The sequence below is a fragment of the Lutra lutra genome, chromosome 2 (assembly GCF_902655055.1).
Source record: "Lutra lutra chromosome 2, mLutLut1.2, whole genome shotgun sequence".
NCBI classification, from domain to species: Eukaryota; Metazoa; Chordata; class Mammalia; order Carnivora; family Mustelidae; genus Lutra; species Lutra lutra.
The window spans coordinates 131,059,779-131,083,414 of NC_062279.1; the positions used below are offsets into that span (position 1 = coordinate 131,059,779).

General features: G+C 36.1%; 1 pseudogene; it reads right to left on the reverse strand.

Annotated features, from left to right (window-relative positions):
- Window positions 1–111: 111 nt before the first annotated feature.
- Window positions 112–23,314, reverse strand: LOC125094130 (HIG1 domain family member 1A, mitochondrial-like; annotated as a pseudogene).
- Window positions 23,315–23,636: the final 322 nt, after the last annotated feature.

Genomic DNA, 23,636 nt, shown 5'->3' on the forward strand with positions numbered 1-23,636 from the left:
GTCTGACCCATTCAAACAATTTATTTTCAATGTAAACATATAAAGTCAACATGAGATGTCTAACTAAAGCAAGCACTATCAATAAAATCAAGACAGACAGCTTCTCTTCTGCTAAGGTTTAGGCTTTGCCCAGAATTCCGTATAAATGGAATAGCCATTCCAAGAGTCATTATTCCCACAGCAAAGTCTTAGGCTACCACACACATTTGGACCAGGTGAACAGATACTTTAGTATTTCCCCTATTCTTCAATTTATACAGTCCAAATGCAATGACTGCAGCAAAACCCACATTCCAATAGGAATAAAAGGTGCTCCTCTAGGCACCTGGGTGGCTCAGTGGGTTAAAGTCTCTGCCTTTGGCTCAGGTCATGATCCCAGGGTCCTGGGATCAAGCCCCGAATCGGGCTCTCTGCTCAGCAGGGAGCCTGTTTCCCCCTCTCTCTCTGCCTACTTGTAATCTCTCTCTCTCTCTGTCAAATAAATAAAAATTATTTAAAAAAAAAAAAAAAGGTGCCCTTCTAGCTTTTTGGATAGGTTTAGATCCCTGCTTTTCATCATATGAAGGAGAGACACCTGGCCAGCTAACATAGTGACTAAAGGATCCTCCTAGAAGGACAGGGCTTCTCAAGCTCCAACAGATAGTTAATCCTTTCTTATTAACAGATACAAATACCCTTAACAAGATATTTGCATACTGAATTTAGCAATGTAAAAGAAGAACAGCATGTCACAAACAAGTGGATTCTATTCTAGGCATGCTAAATTTGTTTACCATTTGAAAATTAACACCATTTGTTGTAAAAACTAAATATTATCTCAATACATTTTTAAAGATACGATAATATTAAAAATCATTCAACATTTGAAAAAAAAAAAAAAAACACTGATGGAACCAGGAAAATCAGGTACTTCCTAAATATACCAAAAATGTATCCATGAAGACACAAAAACAAATCTCATACTTAATGATGAAAATTACAAGATTTATTCCTAAGGTCAGAAGTAATACAAAGAAAACCTATTATGTAAATTCTATTCAGTACTATATAAGATGTGGTAGGCAATTGTATTCAGGCAAAAAAAGCCTTATAAAATGGCAGTAAAGAGAATAAGAAATTTAAAAAATATATATGTATGAAGGTTTCATTATTAACAGTGACTTGACTGTGATAATAGAATATCAAAAAGTATCTCTACACTACTTAAATTAATAAGGAATTTAGTTAGATTTCTGGTGTAAAATAGAATTAAGATGTTAGAAGTCATAAAGCATCTCTATGCACCACAAACAATATAAAAATTAAAATGTTAAATATTGGGGCATCTGGGTGACTCAGGTTAAGTGTCTGACTCTTGATTTCAGCTCAGGTCATGATCGAAGGTCCTGGGATTGAGCCCCTCACCAGGCTCTGCACACAATGGCAAGTCAGCTTGAAGATTTCTCTCCTTCTTCCTCTATCCCTTCTCCCACTCAAAAACATACTCTCTCTCTCTCAACCTCCTTTTCTCCCTCCCTCAAATAAATAAATAAATCTTTCTTTAAAAATGTTAAATGTGGGGCACCTGGGTGACTCAGTGGTGAAGCATCTGCCTTCACCTCAGGTCGTGATTCCAGGGTTCTGGGATCGAGCCCCATATCCAGCTCCTTGTTCTGCAGGAAGCCTGGTTCTCCCTCTCCCATTCACCTTGTTTGTGTTCCCTCTCTGGCTGTCTCTGTCTCTGTCTCTGTCAAATAAATAAAATCTTTTAAAGAAAAAAGGTTAAATGTTACTCAATTTTCAACAGATTAAAAAAAACAAGTCTCTAAGAATAAATCTAATGCAAGATTTGCAACCTGATACATGAAAACTTCATGACATTAACAAAGAATTTTTGTGGAAACCTCAAATAGAAGAATATATCATATTCATGAATTGGAATGTTGACTATTTGAGTAATATAAATGTATCCAACTCATTTATAGATCTAATACAATCCAGTTTAGAATTCAAGCTTGGGTGTGTGTGTGTGGATAAAGAAATTGAGAAGATATTTTTACCATGTATATGGAAATATAAAGAAGGAAGAATGGTAAAGACAATATGAAGGAAGAAATCTAGAGGATCTATATTACCAGATATCAAGATTGCATTAACTATTATAACTAAGAAATGGTTAATAGGGTCTAAAAACAGCTATATCTAAGTTTACATTACAGTGCAGCACACTGGGAACCAATGTTTATTCTATAATATTGCTTGTATCTACAAATATGTAAAAATACATCTGCCAAAAGATAAGCAACATTCATTCATAGCAGTAATATGTAATATAAATTAGGAAAACAACCCAAAGATCCATCAGCATGACAATAAATAAAGTGATATATTCATACAATCCCTTACTATACAGCAAGGAGGAGAAAAAAGAGAATTACATCTTTGTGCTACAACATGGATACATCACACAAACATAATGTTGAAAGAAAGAACCAAGATACAAAAGAGAGAGGCTATATATATTTGATATATATGAATACATATATGCATTATATATATATATATATTAAAAATGTTTTTAAAAAGGCAGCAGCAATAATACTAATATATGGGGGTAAAGTCAAGATAAACATTGCCCTTCAGAGTTGATAGTGATTGCAAAAGATAAGCATAATGTGAAACACTTTCTGGAATCCAGGTAAAGTTCTGTTTCTATATCAGATAGTAGTTACAACAGTAATATTTAATTTTATCAGGTATCTTTAAAATCTGTGCACTCTTTTTCTATGTATGTTACAGTTCAATAACATTTATACAAAAGATACAAATTATAAATAATAAATTTCCAAATTTAAAATCTACACTTTAATATAACTTTATTCAGAAATTTCAATATAATTTTTAACAAAAAATGCTATTTATAATTTTAATGTTCACTGACCATTTGTCAAAAAAAGCTAGTATGTTTCATTCACATTCTGTGTAGACCACATAGGTAAAACTTCAAGATAATTTGAATTGTATAGAGTGGCAAAATATTTCTCTCCTGCTTTGTACAGTATTTTTGAGTGCCACATTAATGAACGTGTAATTCCAGGATCATGAATTAGAATACCAAGTGAAGAAGGTTCGCAATACTGAACTCGATACTTCATCACACAAAATCTATTGCTCTGGTCCTTTCTAAAAGAAGGATTTGGCAAGTAATAAGCTTTCCTTAGCACTTCTGTTCAAATCCTCCTTGTGCACTAAAGTCCATCTCCAACACTGGCAGCAGCCCAAAGTATCTATAAATTTCATATCAATGAATTCAGTCATGTTTTTGCCTTAAAACACAGGGCAAAGATGTAGGGAGTGTTTTTCTGGAGGCTGAACCACGTGGGAAGGTTTATGTTTAATATTATGGGATGCAATATGTGAGCAACTGGAGCTGAATTTACGTGTGGATGTGCTAGTGGTATACTGGAGTCTGTGCGTGCAGGCTCATAACAACTTATATCTTCAGGAAATTTACAAGCCAATTTTTAAACCCAGACATTATTAAGAATTAAATTTTGTAAATGTAAATTTAAACAAATTATATTAAAAGTCAAGGAAATTAATATTCAAAATGAGTCATTATTTGAACACATTTTACTATGTTCTATACTGAAGAGGATTCTATATCTATTTTATCTGCATGGCAGAGCCAGTATACAATGGTGTGCTACTGTGCATCTCTTCCACATGCAGAAGAAATCTGCCCTGATGGGAGTATTTATATAACAAAACAAACAAACAAACAAACAAAAAAAGGCAAATTCCACAATCAGGTATTTATTATTTTGTTGACTGTTTAAACTTAAGAAAGTGAAAAAGAAAATGTTTATCACAGACGTCAAACCAGAAGTATGTCTTATGTGTAGCCATTACATTGAAAATAGAATAACATTGAAAATACTATTCTGTTCTTCTAAATCTACTATCCAATTCAGTAAAGAAGTTGCTTGCATCACTGATGAACAAATGAAGTTCTAATACATGTCTTCATTATTTCACTTTGTATTATTAATATAAATGAAAGTGATCAGCCAACATTCATGTCAAGACCATATGTGTTGGTCCAACATTCAAAAGTTGGGTATATATACAGGAGTGAAGCAAAAATAATAATAATAATAATAATGATCAGTGTAAACATTTTGTGAAAAGCAACTGGCTATATATAATTTACAATACATGGTATTGAATATTATTTACAAGTAGTATGACACACAGCCTTTGTAGCAATAAAATTTGTAAGTATATACACACATATGCATATGCATAAAAACATGTTTGAGAGCCTCTTGTCAAATATTTACCAGCAAAACAATAAAAGACAATCAAATATTTAATAAATTCATTTTTTGTGTGTATAATTGTGATACATAGGACCTCCCAAAGGGCAGGGCCCAGAGGAAGTTTCCTTCTCACCAGCATCTAATATTGTTACTGTTAGGGAAGTTAACCAACTCTCCCAAGGCCCACAGTTTACAAATGACACAGAAAGCTTTGCAACCAGAAAATGTAATGTGGAAGTCATGCTTTTTTGCCTTTGCAATCTCTTCCAAGACACTGGATTCATCTGAAGAAAGCACAAGTTTTTGCAGCAGAAAATAGAAGCTGACAAGATATTTTTAAAAAATTAAGAACCTGGGGTGCCTGGGTGGCTCAGTGGGTTAAAGCCTCTGCCTTTGGCTCAAGTCATGGTCCCAGGGTCCTGGGATCGAGCCCCACATCAGGCTCTCTGCTCAGCAGGGAGCCTACTTCCTCCTCTCTCTCTCTGCCTGCCTCTCTGCCTACTTGTGATCTCTGTCTGTCAAATAAATAAATAAAATCTTAAAAAAAATTAAGAACCCATTTATAGTTTGTTTGTTTGTTCTTTTAAAGATTTTATCTATTTATTTGACAGAGAGAGACACAGTGAGAGAGGGAACACAAGCAGGGGGAGTGGGACAAGGAGACACATGTTTCCAGCCAAGCAGGAAGCCTGATGCGGGGCTTGATCCCAGGACCCTGGGACCATGACCAGAGCTAAAGGCAGACACTTGATGACTGAGTCACCCAGGTGCCCTTCATTTATAGTTTTAAAAATGGGGGAAATAGAAGTGAAATAACTTTATAATGTTAACTCTTAAAACAGTAAACATCTTGCTAAATATTTGGAACTATTCTATTTTAAATCAAAAGCAGTATACTATCACCCTTGATAATGAACGTTTTCCTGGAAGTCTTAGCTAAGGTAATATGTAAATGAGCAAACATGAGTAGTTTAAGGACTGGAATGTAACTAATAATTTTACTGCAGTTATGCACATAAAGTATTATTATTTAGTTAGGAAATCCAAGGTAATAAACCAACGGTAGAGTCACCAAGAAGGTGATCAACTTCTTAGGGAGGCATTATCAGATATTGGTGAAGATTCTAAACTCTGGAGACAAACTGCATGGATTCAAATACCAGCTCATCCTCTTATATGACTTAACACATGTTATTAAGTTCCCTGTACCTCAGTTTCATCATCAGTGTAATGTAGCTAGTAATATTTCCACCCATAGAAATCTGTGATTTGATATATGGACAGTACATTGAAAACATTTATCACATAGTAACCACCATTCAACTGGTTGTTGCTATTGTTACTACTACTACTCCTACACCTATTACTACTAAAAGTGCATACTAATATTAAAGAAAAAAAGAAATGAATAATGTATCCATAGTTGGCGAGACTAAATATTATGAAGAACCCCAATTTTCTACAAATTATTCTATAAATTAGATGTGATTCTGATCCAAATCCCAAAAATGATTTTCACAGCTAACAAGTTTGCTACAAATCCATGTGGAATAATAAAGGGCAAGGCATCGCCAGGACAAATTTAAAACTGCAGCATTAGGAGGAGAACTTCAACCTGTCAATATTAAGACACTTAGTAATACCAAGTGTGTGATGCTGGGACAGAGATGGACAATGAACAGATTAAGGAGCCATGATTCAGATCTTCATATAAGAATATTTGTATCTGGTAGCCGTGCTTTTACAAATCACTAGGAAAACACTTCAGTATCTAATTCAGCAGATGATGCTGGAATATAATTGATTATATACAGGAAAAACATTATATCATATACAAAGTCAATTCCATTTATCATATAACTTCTGACAATACTAGGAGATGAACAATGTATCAGATCAAATCAGTCCCAATTAGTGCCTGAAAGAGGTCTACAAAAGAAAAATAAAATCATGCCACTGAAATATTTTCATTTCATTTTGAAGGAGGATGAACAGAGAGCTGGGGAGATGAATAGGTTATCACCTTATGATTCCATATAGACATGAGCATCTATAACTACAGATGAGCATCTATAACTATAGATAGGTCCTCATAGTAGAAATCGGCATTTTGGGTCTGTGTTTGTGTGTGTTTTAATTAATTTTCCCTTTTATCTGATAGACCAGCCTCTATTTCCTCAATGGGATTCATTCCATGCAGTTCTGATGTGTCCATACCACAAGGTTAGGCATGTGGCATCAAATTTATATTATAGCGAACTATTGCTTTAGAAATGGCCCTATAATTCAAAGTAAATCAATTACAGTCTTCCAAAAAAGAGAAATTGGAGAAGCAGCACACTGCTCAACAGAATACCTACATTTAAAGGCATTCTAAGTGGGTGCCAGTATTGCTCAGCTAGTCAAGTGTCTGCCTTCAACTCAGGTCATCATCCCAGGAGCCTGGAAACCAGCTTCTTCCTCTCCCTATGACCCAGAACTGTGGGAAATAAATTATGTTTATAAGCCAACCTATCTATGATACTTTGTCATACTTGCCCGAAGACATACTACGAATATATTAGAAGGTTATTTTTTGCTCAAAAGAGTAAACAGGACAGTAGGGCAATCCTCCTCCAAATGGCCAACAGACATTCTGTCATCTTCACCTTATGCCAATCCAAGTCCTGCCTGGCAATGCTCTTCCTTCCAAATAGAAAGCAAACAGAGCTCACAGGAGCAAACATGGGAATTTTTAATGGGCCAAGACTGGAAAGGTCAACTCTGCTCACACTTCATTGGCTAGAACTCAGGAAACGTCCACACAAAAGAGCAAGAGAGGTAAGAAATCTTTACCTCTGAGATCAAGAGGTGGAGAACAAGAACATTGTTGAGCTGCCAGTAATTTCTGCACAAACCATCTTTCCCTTTATACATATTTATGTGTGCCCTCTTTCCACAGGTGATATCTACTCACTTGTTCTCCAAAGGAGACAATCCAAAATTTTATTCACTTACCACAGATAGCTGAAATTTCAGAATCTCTGGATATTGAGTAATCTTCTCCATTGTTGCTGGATCTAGTTGTTGTGGTCCTGCAAAATATGATATAAAGGACAAAATATCAGTCCTGTGTATGCTATCACTGGTAGAATAACAATAACAGTAGAAAACTTACATTTTGGAAAGGGAAGCACATAGCTGCTAACAACATAAAATGCTGCAGCAAGATGGCAGAGAAGTAGGAAACCTAAATATCATCAGGTCCCAGGAGTTTAGCTAGGTAGTTATCAAACCGTTCTGAACACCTACAAACTCAACAGGAGATAGAAGAGAAGAAGAGCAGCAATGCTAGGAACAGAAAAGCGATCACTTTCTGGAATGCAGGATGTATGGAGAAGTGAATCCAAGGCAACATAAGGGAAAAGAGACCATGGGGGGAGGGGTCAGCTCCCAGAAAGCGGTAGAGCAGTGGAGTATAAAATCAGAACTTTTAGAAGTCTGCTCCACTGAGGGATGTCACTCCAGAAGCTAAGCAGGGCATGGAACTCTTATGGGGACAGTGTGGTCTCAGGACATGTGGGGTCACAAAAAGATCAGGGGTGTCAGAATGTGGTAGAGCTTCCAGGTATGAGATTGGGGAAGCCAGCTGTAAAGACGGAGCCAAAGAGGGGGCTCTCCACTCAGGATTACCTTAAACTGTGATCCAAGGCACAGTCGGGCCACCTCTCTTCGAGTAAGGACCCCACAAGTGGCAGATCTGGAAAGATCCCCTCCTTCCTCCACAGGGAGGAGCAGCGCAGGATGGTGCTGCAGGAATCTGCTGAGTTTGGAGACTCCAAATGAAGCCATGCACCAGAGATAGAAACGCTCCATCACAGGGTGGGTGAGCTCAGAATGTGGCCAGAGACTAGGGAGACAGGAGGGATTGACGGCTTTCTCTGAGGGTGCATTGAGGAGTGGGGCCTTGAGCTCTTGGCCTCAAAGGGGACAGAGATTTGGAGGTTGCCATTTTCATTCCTTTCCTCCAAAGCTATACAGAAAGTGGTCAGGGAACAAAAGATCCCGAGATCAAAACCAAGCAGATTACTGAGCATGGACCCTGGCAAGGGTGGTGTAATTCTGTCTCAGGCAAAGACATCTGACAATCACTGCAACAGGCCCTTGTACAGAAGATCAGCAAGAACATCCATCCAAGACCAAGTTCACACATCAGTGATAACAGCAGAACTCCCGAGCTAGGGTAAAGAAACATATAGAAGGGGCGCCTGGGTGGCTCAGTGGGTTAAGCCGCTGCCTTCGGCTCAGGTCATGATCTCAGGGTCCTGGGATCGAGCCCTGCATCGGGCTCTCTGCTCAGCAGGGAGCCTGCTTCCTCCTCTCTCTCTGCCTGCCTCTCTGCCTGCTTGTGATCTCTCTCTGGCAAATAAATAAATAAAATCTTAAAAAAAAAAAAAAGAAACATATAGAATTCATGGCTATTTTCAATGATCCTTCAGTTCTTAAAAGTTAAATTTTTTCAATTTTATTTTTCTTATTCTTTTTTTTTATTTAACCTCTCTCCCATTTTAAAATTTTTAAAGTTTTTATTTTATCAATATATTTTAAAAATATTTTTTAAATTTTCAATGCTATAATCATATTTTATCCTATCATTATATTTAACCTTATTTTTTATATACATAAAGAATTTTTCTTTAAAATTTTGGGATACAATTTCTTCGAACAGATCAAAATATACCCTAAATCTAGTGCATAGATTTGATCTACTCCCCAGCACAATCACATATTTTCCTCTGTTTTTTTTTCTTTTTTCAACCAACTTCTTATCTTATCAATTCCTTTTTTGGAATTTTTTTTAAATTTTCATCTTTACAGTCATATTCCATCCCTTCATCATGTTTACCCTTATTTTTGTATTATATGTTAGTCCTTCTTTAAAATATAGGGAGGCAGTTTCTTCTAACAGACCAAAATACACCCAAAATCAAGTATGTGGTTGTGTTCTATTCACCAGTCTAATATATATATATATATATATATATTTTTTTTTTTTTCTTTTTCGTTACTTCCCCCTCACTTCTCCCCCTGGTTTGGGGGCTCTTCTGACTTGGCTAGTGTATATTTTTTCTGGATTCATTGCTACCTTTTAGTATTTTGTTCTCTCACTCAGCTGTTCATATCTGGATAAAATGACAAGACAGAAAAACTCACCACAAAAAAAAAAAAAAAGGACCAAGAGGCAGTACCGATAGCTAGAGAACTAATCAATATGGACATCAGTAATGTGTCAGAAGTAGAGTTCAGAATCATGATTATCAAGGCACTAGTTGGGCTCAAAAAAACTATGGAAGATATTAGAGAATCCATTTCAGGAGAAATAAAATCCCTTTCTGAAGAAATAGAAGAACTAAAATCTAAAAAAAGTTGAAATCAGAAAAGATATTAATGAGGTGCAATCAAAAATGGAGGCTCTTACTGCTAGGATAAATGAGGTATAAGAGAGAATTAATGATATAGAAGACAGTGATGGAGAACAAAGAAGCTGAGCAAAAGAGAGACAAACAATACTGGATCACAAGGGGAGAATACAAAAGATAAGTGATACCATAAGATGAAACAATATTAGAATAATTGGGATCCCCAAAGAAAAAGAAAGCGGGGGGTGAAGGGATATTGGAGCAAATTACAGCAGAGAATTTCCCTAATTTCCAAAGGGAACAAGCATCAAACTCCAGGAGGCACAGAGAAGCAACCTCAAAATCAATAAATATATGTCAACACCCCATCATCTAATAGTAAAACTTACAGGTCTCAGTGATAAAGAGAAAATGCTGAAAGCAGCTCGGGACAAGAGACCTGGCAGGCAGAAAGGACTTGCATGATCTATTCAGAGCACTAACTGAGAAAAATATGCAGCCAAGAATACTACATCCAGCTAGACTGTCATTGAAAATAGGAGAGATAAAAAGCTTCCAGGACAAACAAAAACTAAAAGAATTTGCAAACACCAAACCAGTCCTACAGGAAATATTGAAAGGGGTCCTCTAAGCAAAGAGAGAGCCTAAAAGTAACAAACCAGAAAAGAACACAGACAATATACAGTAACAGTCACCTTACAGGAAATACAATGGCACTAAATTCATATATTTCAATAGTTACCCTGAATGTAAATGGGCGAAATACCCCAATCAAAAGATACAGGGTATCAAAATGATAAAAAAAAAAAAAACAAGACCCATCAATATGCTGTCTGCAAGAGACTCATTTTAGAACCAAAGACACCTAGAGATTTAAAGGGAGAGGTTATAAAACCATTTATCGTGCTAATGAACATCAAAAGAAAGCTGGAGTGGCAATCCTTATATCAGATAAATTAGATTTTAAGCCAAAGACTATAAGAGATGAGGAAGAACAATATATCATACTTAAAGTTTCTGTCCAACAAGAAGATCTAACAATTTTAAATATCAATTCACCTAACCAGGGAAGTGCCAATTATATAAACCAATTAATAACAAAATCAAAGAAACACATCAAAAATAATATAATAATAGTTGGGGACTTTAACACCCCTCTCACTGAAATGGACAGATCATCTAAGCAAAAGATAAACAAGAAAATAAAGGCTTTAAATGACACACTGGACCAGATGGACATCACAGATATATTCAGAACATTCCATCCCAAAGCAACAGAATACACATTCTTCTCCATTGCATAAAACATTCTCCAGAATAGATCACATCCTGGGTCACAAATCAGGTCTCAACTGGTACCAAAAAGATTGGGATCATTCCCTGCATATTTTCAGACCACAATGTTTTAAAACTAGAACTCAATCACAAGAGGAAAGTTGGAAAGAATTCAAATACATGGAGTTGAAAGAGTATCCTACTAAAGAATGAATCAGTCAACCAGGAAATTAAAGAAGAATTTTAAATAATCAGAGAAACAAATGAAAATGAAAAAAACAACTGTTCAAAGTCTTTGGGATAAAGTAAAGGCCGCCTGAGAGGAAAGTATATAGTGATACAAGACCCCATCAAAAGGAGAATTACAGACCAGTATCCTTGAGGAAGATGGATGCAAAAATTCTCACCAAAATACTAGCCAATAGGAACCAGCAGTACATGAAAAGGATTATTCACCACGATCAAGTGGGATTTATTCCTGGGCTGCAAGGTTGATTCAACATCCTCAAATCAATCAGTGTGATACAACACATTAATAAAAGAAAGAACAAGAACCATATGATTCTCTCAATAGATGTTGAAAAGCATTTTACAAAGTACAGCATCCTTTTTTTTTTTAAGATTTTATTTATTTATTTGACAGACAGAGATCACAAGTAGGCAGAGAAGCAGGCAGAGAGAGAGGAGGAAGCAGGCTTCCTGCTGAGCAGAGAGCCCGATGCGGGGCTCAATCCCAGGCCTCTGGAATCATGACCTGAGCTGAAGGCAGAGGTTTTAACCCACTGAGCCACCCAGGCACCCCTACAGCATCCTTTCTTGATCAAAACTCTTGGGGCACCGGGGTGGCTCAGTGGGTTAAGCCACTGCCTTCGGCTCAGGTCATGATCTCGGGGTCCTGGGATCGAGCCCCGCATCGGGCGCTCTGCTCAGCGGGGAGCCTGCTTCCCCCTGCCTCTCTGCCTACTTGTGATCTCTCTCTTTCTCTCTCTCTGTCAAATAAATAAATAAAATCTTTAAAAAAAAAAAAAAAACTCTTCATAGTGTAGGGATAGAGAGTACATACCCCAATATCATCAAAGCCATCTGTGAAAAACCCACAGCAAATATCATTCTCAATGGGGAAAAACTGAGAAGTCAAACTCTCACTCTTTGCAAAAGATATGATGCTTTATGTGGAAAACCCAAAAGACTCCACTCCAAAACTGCTAGAATTCACACAGGAATTCAGTAAAGTGTCAGGATATAAAAGCAATACATAGAAATCAATTACATTTCTATAAAGCAACAGCAAGACAGAAGAAAGGGAAATTAAGGAGTCAATCTCATTTACAATTGCACCCAAAACCATAAGATACCTAGGAATAAACCTAACCAAAGAGACAAAGAATCTGTATCCAGAACAGTATAAGGTACTCATAAAAGAAATTGAAGAAGACACAAAGGAATGGGAAAATGTTCCATGCATGGATTGGAAGAACAAATATTGTAAAAATGTCTGTGCTATCTAAAGCAATCTACACATTTAATGCAATCCCTATCAAAATACCATCATTTTTTTCAAAGAAATGGAACAAATAACCCTAATTTTTTTAATGATTTTATTTATTTACTTGATAGAGATCACAAGTAGGCAGAGAGGCAGGCAGAGAGAGAGGGGGAAGCAGGCTCCCTGCTGAGCAGAAAGCCAGATGAAGGGCTCAATCCCAGGAACCTAAAATCATGACCTGAGCCAAAGGCAAAGGCTTAGCCCACTGAGCCACCCAGGCACCTCAAATAACCCTAAAATTTAAATGGAACCATAAAAGACCCTGAATAGCCAGAGGACTGTTGAAAAAGAAAACCAAAGTTGGTGGCATCACAATTCCAGACTTTAAGCTCTATTACAAAGCTCAGTATGGTATTACAATGACAGTATGGCATTGGCACAAAAACAGACACATAGATGAATTCTCAGAATAGAGAGCCCGGAAACAGATCCTCAACTCTGTGGTCAACTAATCTTTGACAAAGCAGGAAAGAATGTCCAATGGAAAAAAGTCTCTTCAACAAATGGTGTTGGAAAAATTGGACAGCCACATGCAGAAGAATGAAACGGGACCATTTCCTTACACCACACACAAAAATAGACTCAAAATGGAAGACAGACCTCAATGTGAGACAGAACACCATCAAAATCCTTGAGGAGAACACAGGCAGCAACCTCTTTGACCTCAACCACAGCAACTTCTTCTAAGAAACATTGCCAAAGGCAAGGGAAGCAAGAGCAAAAATGAACTTGGGACTTCATCCAGATCAAAAGCTTTTGCATAGCAAAGGAAACAGTCAACAAAACCAAAAGACAAATGACAGAATGGGAGAAGATATTTGCAAATGATGTATCAGATAGAGGGCTAGTATCCAAAATCAATAAAGAACTTATCAAACTCAAAACCCAAAGAACAAATAATCCAATCAAGAAATGGGTAGAAGAGGTGAACGGACATTTCTGCAAAGAACACATCCAAATGCCAACAGACACATGAAAAAGTGCTAAAGATCACTCAGCATCAAGTAAATACAAATCAAAAGCACAGTGAGATACCTCCTCACACCAGTCAGAATGGCTAAAATTAGCAAGTTAGGTAACAACAGGTGTTGGTGAGGATGCGGAGAAAGGGGAACCCTCCTACACTTTGGTGGGAATGCAAGCTGATGCAGCAACTCTGGAAAACAGTATGGAGGTTCCTCAAAAAGTTGAAAATAGAGCTACCTTATGACCCAGCAATCACACTCCTGGGTATTTACCCTAAAGACAGAAATGTAGTTATCCAAAGGGGCACATGCAACCAAATGTTTATAGCAGCAATGTCCACAATAGCCAAACTATGGAAAGAATCTAGATGTCCATCAACAGATGAATGGATTAAGATGTGGTATATATACAATGGAATACTATTCGGCCATCCAAAAAAAATGAAATCTTGCCATTTGCAACAACATGGATGGAACTAGAGGGTATTATGCTAAGCGAAAGAACTCAATCAGAGAAAGACAATTATCCTATGATCTCTCTGATATGAGGAATTTGAGAGGCAGGGCAGGGGTCTGTGGGAGCTACAGAGGGAAAAAAAATGAAACAAGATAGGACTGGGAGGGAGACAAACCATTAGAGACTCTTAATCTCACAAAACAAACTGAGGGTTGCTGGGGGGAGAGAGGTAGGGAGAAGGTGGTTGGGTTATGCCCTCTGGGAGACACTTACTTGTTCATTACTTAAGGAAACTGTACAACTTACACAGGCTATTTCCTCCTTATGGGAGTCTAAGAATTGTTTTGAGTCTTTTTTTTTTTTAAGTCCTAGGGCCTCTTAGGAAAAAAACAGTATATTAGGGACAAGGTCTTGGTCTTTAAGTAATCAAGGATTTTCAAAAACCTATAATTGCTAAGAGAGTGTGCCATCAATGAATGATGTTCAATGAAACAAAAACATGTATCATTGATAAATGCCAAAAAATGGTATTTTATTTGTTCACTTAAAGATTTTATTCATTTATTTGTCAGAGAGAGAAAGAGAGAACAAGTAGGGAGGAATGGCAGACAGAGGGAGAAGCAGGCTTCCCACTGAGCAAGGAACCCGATGTAGGACTCGATCCCAGGACCCTGGGATCATGACGTGAGCTGAAGACAGACACTTAACGGACTGAGCCACATAGGAATCCCCAAAAAATGACATTTTAAGTCAATGGGAACCTAAGTTCTATTTAAAAAATAGGGTTATAATGTTAAAAAAATTATCCATATGATATGAGGGGTGGTTGCACAGCTTTTAAAATCAGACACACACATATTCATAAATACATATATAGACTGAACATAATTTTGTATATTATAGTAATATATGAAAACTTTAAAAGAAAAAGAAAAGAAAACACAGCTATTTTATTATCATAAACTTCATATTAAAAACTGACACATGCAGTCCAAGAGAGTCCCAGTTTCTAGTTCCTTATGTAGGAAGCTTGGAAGTCATCAGTCCATCCTAAAAACAAGTAAAATGCTGAACAGATCGAAAAACACACAACTCTTCCTGGTCCCATAAGAAAGGGGAGGGCACAGGGATAACTGCTGACCCACAAATCAGAGAGACAAACAAGCAAATACAGAAGTCTTAGCTTACAAGAGCAGAGATTTACATGCAGGAACTTCCACAAGAACCCAGTGCCAGGTAAGAAAAACTGAACTGCTGGTGAATTATTGGAGGCTCAGTGCAGACAACTCTGAAACTTAAAAACTCCAGGGGGACACAGTCATAATGGTGCTCTACAATATTGTGAGATTTACCTCCAATAGCCTGGCCAAATTCCAAAGGTAAATGTTGGAGAAATATCTCCCAGGGTTTCCAGTAGGTGGAAGAAAAAAGGCGTTTTGTTTTTATTTGTGTTTTTGGTTTTTGTTGTTGTTGTTGTTTAGTTATTTGTTTTTTATATAATCACTTTTTATTGTGGTAAAATACCTATCTAACCCAAAATCTGTTATTTCCATTAACCATTTTCAAGTGTACAATTCGGCAGCACTAATTACATTAATTGCTGTGCAACCACCACACTGTTTCCAAACTTTTTCTTCTAGGGATATAGCCATTTTTAAAATTGTTTTTAATTTTCCATACTTTTCCTTGCATTTTTTTTCTTTCAAATTTACTTAAATTCTAGTTAGTTAACATTTAGTGTAACAGTGATTTCAGGAGTAGAATTTGGTGATTCATCACATACAAATAACAGTGATCAATACAAGTGCTCCCCTAATCCCCATAATCCATTTAGCCCATCCACCACCCACCACCCTACCATCAACACTCAGTTTGTTCTCTATAGCTAAGAGTCTTTTATAGTTTGCTTCCCTCTCTTTTTTTTTCCCTTCCCAAATGTTCATCTGTTTGCTTCTTCAATTGCACACTGAGTGAAATCATATGGTTTTTGTCTTTCTCTGACTTACCATGCTTAGCATAATACTCTCTAGCTCCATCCACATTTGCAAATAGCAAGATTCCATTCCTTTTGATGACTAAATAATATTCCACTATATATCTGTACCATAACTTCTTTATCCATTCACCAGTTGATGGACACTTGGGCTCTCTCCACTATTTGGCTATTGTTGATAATGCTATTATAAACATTAGGGTGCATGTGCCCCTTTGAATCATGTTTTTTCTATCCTTTGTGTAAATAACTAGTAGTGCAATTGCTGGTTCAGTGGGTAATTCCATTTTTAACTTTTTGAGGAAATTCCAAACTATCTTCCATAGTGGCTGCACCAGTTTGCATTCCCACCAATGGTATAAAAGGGTTTCATTTTCTCCACATCCTCACCAACATCTGTTGTCTCCTGAGTTGTTAATTTTAGCCATTCTGACAGGATGAGGTGGTATCTCATAGTGGTTTTGGTTTCCATTTCCCTGATGAAGGGTGATATTGAGCATCTTTCAATTGTATTTCCTTGATGATGAGTGTCTTTGTCCATCTGATGTCTTCTTTGGAAAAAATGTCTATTTGTGTCTTCTGCCCATTTATTGACTGGATGATTTACATTTTGGGTGTTGAGTTTGATAAGTTATATAAGAATTTATATATAAGTTCTATGTAAATTTTAGATATTAACACTTCATCAGATGTCATTTGCAAATATCTTCTCCCTTTCCAAAGGCTGCCTTTAAGTTTTATTTTCTTTGCTGTGCAGAAGCTTCTTTTTTTTTAAATATTTTATTTATTTATTTGACAGAGAGAGATCACAAGTAGGCAGAGAGGCAGACAGAGAGAGAGAGAGGAGAAAGCAGGCTCCCTGCCAAGAAGAGAGCCCGATGCGGGACTCGATCCCAGGACCCTGAGATCATGACCTGAGCCAAAGGCAGAGGCTTATTAACCCACTGAGCCACCCAGGCGCCCCTGTGCAGAAGCTTCTTATCATGCTGAGGTTCCAATAGTTCATTTTTGCTTTTGTTTCCCTTGCCCTTGGAGATGTGTCTAGTAAGAAGTTGATATGGCCAAGGTAAAAGAGGTGGCTGCCAAATTGATTGAACCCCTAACCAGACGTACCAAAAAGAAAAGAAAAAGGACCTAAATAAATGAAATAATGAATTAAAGGGGAGAGATCACAACTAATACCAAAGAAATACAAATAATTATTTTAAGGTATTATGAAAAATTATATGCCAACAAACTTGGCAAGCTGGAAGGAATGGATAGTCCTAGAAACATAAATTACCAAAACTGAAACAGGAAGAAATAGAAAATTAGAACAGACTGATAACCAGCAAAGAAATTAAATCACTAATTAAAAATCCCCCAATGAACAAATGCCCAGGGCCAGATGGCTTATACCAAGGGAATTCTACCAGATATTTAAAGAAGAGTTAATACATATTCTCAAACTATTCCAAAAAAACAGAAATGGAAGGAAAACTTCCAAACTCATATTACAAGGCTAGCAATATCCTGATTCCCAAATCAGACAAAACCCCACTAAAAAGGAGAATTATAGGCCAATATCCCTGATGAACACAGATGCAAAAATTCTCAAGATAAGAGCAAATCATATCCAAGAGTACATTAAAAGAATTATTCACCACAATCAAGTGGGACTCATTCCTGTGCTGTAGGGGTAGTTCAATATCCATGAATCAGCCAACATAATACACCACACTAATAAAAGAAAGAAGAACTGTGTCATCATCATCTCAATAAATACAGAAAAGGCATTTAAAGAAATGTAGCATCCATTCTTGATTAAAAACCCTCAACAAGGTAGGATGGAGAAAACACACCTCAAAATCATAAAAGCCATGCACAAAAAACCCACAGCTAATATTCAGCAATGGGGAAAAACTGAGAGCTTTTCCTCTATGGTCAGGAATAAGATAGGGACGGCCACTCTCACCACTGTTGTTCAACATAGTACTAGGAGTCCTAGCTTCAGCAATCAGACAACAAAAAGAAATAAAAGGCATCCAAATGGGCAAGGAAGAAGTTAAACTTTCACTATTTGCAGACAGAATGATACGCTATGTGGAAACCTGAAAAGCTCCACCCAAAACCTGCTAGAACTGATACATGAATTCAGTAAAGTTGCAGGATACAATCAACATAAAGAATTCTGTTGCAGGGACGCCTGGGTGGCTCAGTTGGTTAAGCAGCTGCCTTCGGCTCAGGTCATGATCCCAGCGTCCTGGGATCGAGTCCCACATCGGGCTCCTTGCTCAGCAGGGAGCCTGCTTCTCCCTCTGCCTCTGCCTGCCACTCTGTCTGCCTGAGCTCGCTCTCTCTCCCTCTCTCTCTCTGACAAATAAATAAATAAAATTTAAAAAAAAAAAAAAAGAATTCTGTTGCATTTCTATACACCAATAATGAAGCAGCAGAAAGAGCAATCAAGGAATCAACCCCATTTACAACCGGACCAAAAATCGTAAGATACCTAGACATAAATCTAACCAAGATGTGAAAGATCTGTCCTCTGAGAATTATAAAATACTTATGAAAGAAAGTGAAGATGCCACAAAGAAATGGAAAAGCATTCCACGCTCATGGAAAGGAAGAACAATATTGTTAAAATGTCTATACTACCTAAAGCAATGTACACATTCAGTGCAATCCCTACCAAAATACCACCAGCATTATTCCCAGAAGTAGAACAAACAATCCTAAAATTTGTATGGAATCAAAAAAGACCCAAATCTTAAAAGAGAAAAGCAAAGCTGGAGGCAGCACAATTCTGGGCCTCGAGCTATATTACAAAGCTGTAACAATCAAGACAGTATGGTACTGGCACAAAAACAGATATATAGATCAATGGAATGGAATAGAGAAGCCAGAAATGGAGCCACAACTCTATGGTCAACTAATTTTCAACAAATTGAAATCAACAAAGAATATCCAGTGGGGAAAAAAAACAGTCTCTTCAACAGTCAGTGTTGGAAAAGTAGACAGCAACATGCAGGAGAATGAAACTGGACTTTTCTTACATCATACACAGAAATAAGTTCAAACTGGATGAAAGACCTAATGTGAGAAAGGAAATCATCAAAATCCTAAAGAAGCCATTTTTAAATACTCCAGAGCATGCTGTTCTTTTTTTTTTTTTAAAGATTTTATTAGTTTATTTGACAGAGAGAGAGATCACAAGCAGGCAGAGAGGCAGGCAGAAAGATAGGCAGAGAGACAAGGGGAAGCAGGTTCCCTGCTGAGCAGAGAGCCCGATGCAGGCCTCAATCCCAGGACCCTGAGATCAGGAACTGAGCTGAAGGCAGAGGCTTAACCCACTGAGCCACCCAGGAGCCCCGCATGCTGTTCTTCTTAACAAGGCCTGCCCTCACATGAAACTACGTAACCAGAGCTAACCCCACTAGGGTATTATCAGAGCGTAACTGGCCTAGAGAAGGGAAATACCCAATACAAACTCACTGTAACCAATCTGTACCAATGAAGGAGGGAGAAAAGAAATAAAAAACACTTGTGAAGTTACAGGCCAGAGACACAAATCACTAAAAGATTGAGACCTTCCTATAGGACTAGAGAATACTTTCCTGCTCCTGAAAACTCACCATGCATTACTAAAGGCCTATTTATAGTAGTTCCTTTTATTCAATGTATCATGTCTGACTATCAAGAAAAAATTTTAATACAATTATACTATATAATAAGACAAAATTATGTTGTACATTTATTCATTTTTTATTTCATTGATTCTGCTCTTAATTCCTCCTTTCTATTTTATTTTGTAAGATTTATTGCTCTTTTCTAACATCTTGAGATGGAAACATAGCTCACTTATTCTCAACTTTCATTCTTTTATAATGTATGTGCTTTACTCTAACTATTCAGTTAAGTGCTACATTAGCTGCATTTCATAAAATTTGAAGTGACAGAGCAAGCATCAGAACCAGACATAGCAGAGATGTTGGGATGTCAGATCAGGAATTTAAAACAACTACAATTTACATGTTGAGAGTTTCAATGGATAAAGCATATGATAAGCAAGAAAAAATACACAAGGAACCAGAGAGATGGAAATCCTAACAAATAGTGAAAAAGAGGTGCTACAGATGAAAAAAATATATATAACAGAAATGAAGAATGCCTTTGATGTTTTACTAGTAGATTGGACAGAGTTGAGGGAAGACTCTCTAGTCTAGAACAGGTATCAATAGAATGCTCAAAAACTGAAAAACAAAAATTAAAAAGACTGAAAAAGCAGAACAGAAAACCTAAGGACTTGCAGAACTACTACAAAAAGTGCAAGATACACATAATGGGAATACCAGCGGGAAAGGAAAGAAGGGAACAGAAGAAATATTTGAAACACTAATGACTAATAATTTCCCCAAATTGATGTCAGACACCAAACCCTATATCCAGAAAGCTCAGAGAACACCAAACATGATAAATGGCAAAAAACTACACCTGGAAATATCATTGTCAAATTACAGAAAATCAAAGATTTAAAAAAAAAAAATCCCAGAAAAAAAAAGAAAAAAATATTACCTATAGAGAAATAAAAAAGAATTACATAATTATATTCAACTTCTCCTCAGAAACCATGCAAGCAAGAATAGAGTGATATGAAATATTTAAAGTTTTGAGAGAAAGAAGTTACAGGCCTAGAATTCTATACCTTGTGAAATTATCTTTGAAAAATAAAAGAGAAATAAAGATATTCTCAAACAAAAATTGAGGGAATCTGTTGCAAGTAAAAGTGTTAAAATAAGTTTTTCAGAGAGAAAAAAAAAATATAGGTCAGAATCTTGGATTTATATGACAAAGTAAGAGCACCAAAGAAGGAACAAGTGAAAGTAAAATAAAACTTATTTTTTTACTCTTAATGGATCTAATAGAAATAGTTTGTTCAAAATAATAATAGCAACAATGTATTCAATTATATATGCATATATATGTGTGTGTGTATGTTTATGTATGATTATATGTAAGTGAAATGAATGACAGCAATGATACGAGACAGAAGGAAAAAATAAGGATTTTTTAAATATAAGATATACTATCATAAAGTGACATAGTATTATTTGAAAATTGACTTGAAGTATAAACATATATTACAAACTTTAGGACAGCCACAAAAAAAGTTAAAAAAAAAAAAGAAAAGAATAAATGACATGCTAAGAAAGAAGAGAAAGTTGAATCATGAAATGTTTAAAATTAAAAAATAAATGCTTAATTAAAACCACAGAGGAGGGGTGCCTGGGTGGCTCAGTGGGTTAAGCCTCTGCCATGTTCTCAGGGTCCTGGGATTGAGCCCTGCATTGGGCTCTCTGCTCACCAGGGAGTCTGCTTCCCCCCTCTCTCTGTCTGCTTCTCTGCCTACTTGTGATCACTCACTCTATCAAATAAATAAATAAAATCTTTAAAAATAAAGTAAAATAAAATAAAATAAAACCACAAAGGCAAAACTACAAAGGCAGAAAAATGAAAGAAATATATAGAAGCAAAGAACAAGGGCAACAAATAGTAAACACTAATTCACTATATCAATAATCACTTTAAATGTACAGTATAAATGGTATAAATATATAGTATATAGTACAAATATACCAATTAAAAGAGATTGTCAGAGTGGATCAAAAAATATGACCCAAACATATGTTGTCTACAAAAAAATCCACTTTAAATATAAAGACTCCTATGAATTAAAAATAAATAAACAGAGAAATATACACTCCATGCTAACTGTAATCAAAAGAAAGCAGCAGTAGCAATACTAATTTCAGACAAGGAAGACTAAAAGGTAGGGAAAATTAACAAAGAAGGATATTACATAATGATGAAGGAGGCAATTCTCCAAAACACATAAATCTGAATGACCTAACAACAGAGCATCAAACTACATAAGGCAAAAGCTACAGAACTACCAGGAGAAACTGATAAATCCACTATCATAGTTGAAGACTTTAATACCCCTCTATCAAAAACAGAATAGACAGAAAATCAGTAAAAACACAGCTGATATCAACAATACCATCTACCAACTGGATAGAAATAACATCTGTTGGCTATTTTATACAGCAACAGTGCAAAAATCCTCAATAAATAACTAGCAAATTGAACTAAACAATGTGTAAAAGAAGTGTACACCATGACCAAGTGGGTTTATCCCAGTTATGTAAAGATGGTTCAACATTCAAAAAGTAATTAATCCATCACATCAACAGAGAAAGAAAGAAAGATCACATGATCATATCAATAGATGTGGAAAAGATATTTGGAAAATCCAGCACACATTTGTGTTTAAAAACTCTCAGTAATTTAAGAATAGAGTGGAATTCTCAACTTGACAAATACTATCTATAAAAACCTACAGCTAACATCAGACCTAATGGTGAGAAACTTAGAAGCTTTTTCACTGTGATCAGGTATAAGGCAAGGATGTCTCCTCTCATCACTCCTTTTCAACATCATACTCAAAGTCCTTGCTCATGTAATAAGTCAGAAAAAGAAATGAAACATAAATAGATCGAGAAGACATAAAACTGTCTTTGTAGAAGACATGATCATCTATGTAGAAAATCTAAAAGAACTAATTTAAAAAAAAACCCTCTTGGAATTAATAAGTGATTATAACAAGTTTTCAGGATACAAGATCAATGACACAAAAGTCAATTGCTTCCCTATATACCTATGATAACCAAAAATGGAATTTGAAATTAAAAACATAATAACGTTTACATTTGCAACCAAAACCTGAAATACTTTGGTATAAATATAACAAAGTATGTATAATAGGATCTATATGAGAAAAACTATAAAACTGTGATGAAAGAAATCAAAAAGCTAAATAAATGGATAAATATTCTTTGCTCATGAATAGGAACACCCCATATAGTTAGGATATCAGTTCTTCCTAATTTGATCTATAGATTCAAGGCAATCCCATTCAAAATCCTAGCAAGTTATTCTATGGATATCAACAAGCATTAAATCTAATGTTCATATGGAGAAGCAAAAGTCCTGGAATAGCCAATGGAATATTAAAAGAGAACAGACCTGGAGGTGTGATACTACCTAATTTCAAGATATATGCAGCTATAGTAATTAAAATGCTGTGGAAATGACTGAAGAATAGAAAAATAGATCGATGGAGCAGAATAGAGAATCCAAAAATAGACTCCCATAAGGCAATCAACTGATCTTTGGCGAAGAAGAAAATGTAATACAATGGAACAAGACACTCTCTTCAACAAATGGCACTGGAACAAGTGGAACAACCATATACAAAATCATCATCGTCGTCATCATCATCATCATCTAGATATTGACCTTCATCATCATCTGATATTGACCTTATCATCATCATCATCATCTAGATATTGACCTTCATCATCATCATCTAGATATTGACCTTATCATCATCATCATCATCATCTAGATATTGACCTTATCATCATCATCATCATCTAGATATTGACCTTATCATCATCATCATCATTATCTAGATATTGACCTTATCCCTTCACAAATCATCATCATCATCATCATCTAGATATTGGCCTTATCCCTTCACAAATCATCATCATCATCATCATCATCATCTAGATATTGACCTTATCCCTTCACAAAAACTCAAAATGGATCTAAAGTGTAAAACTTCTAGAAAATTATATATGAGAAAACCTAGATGA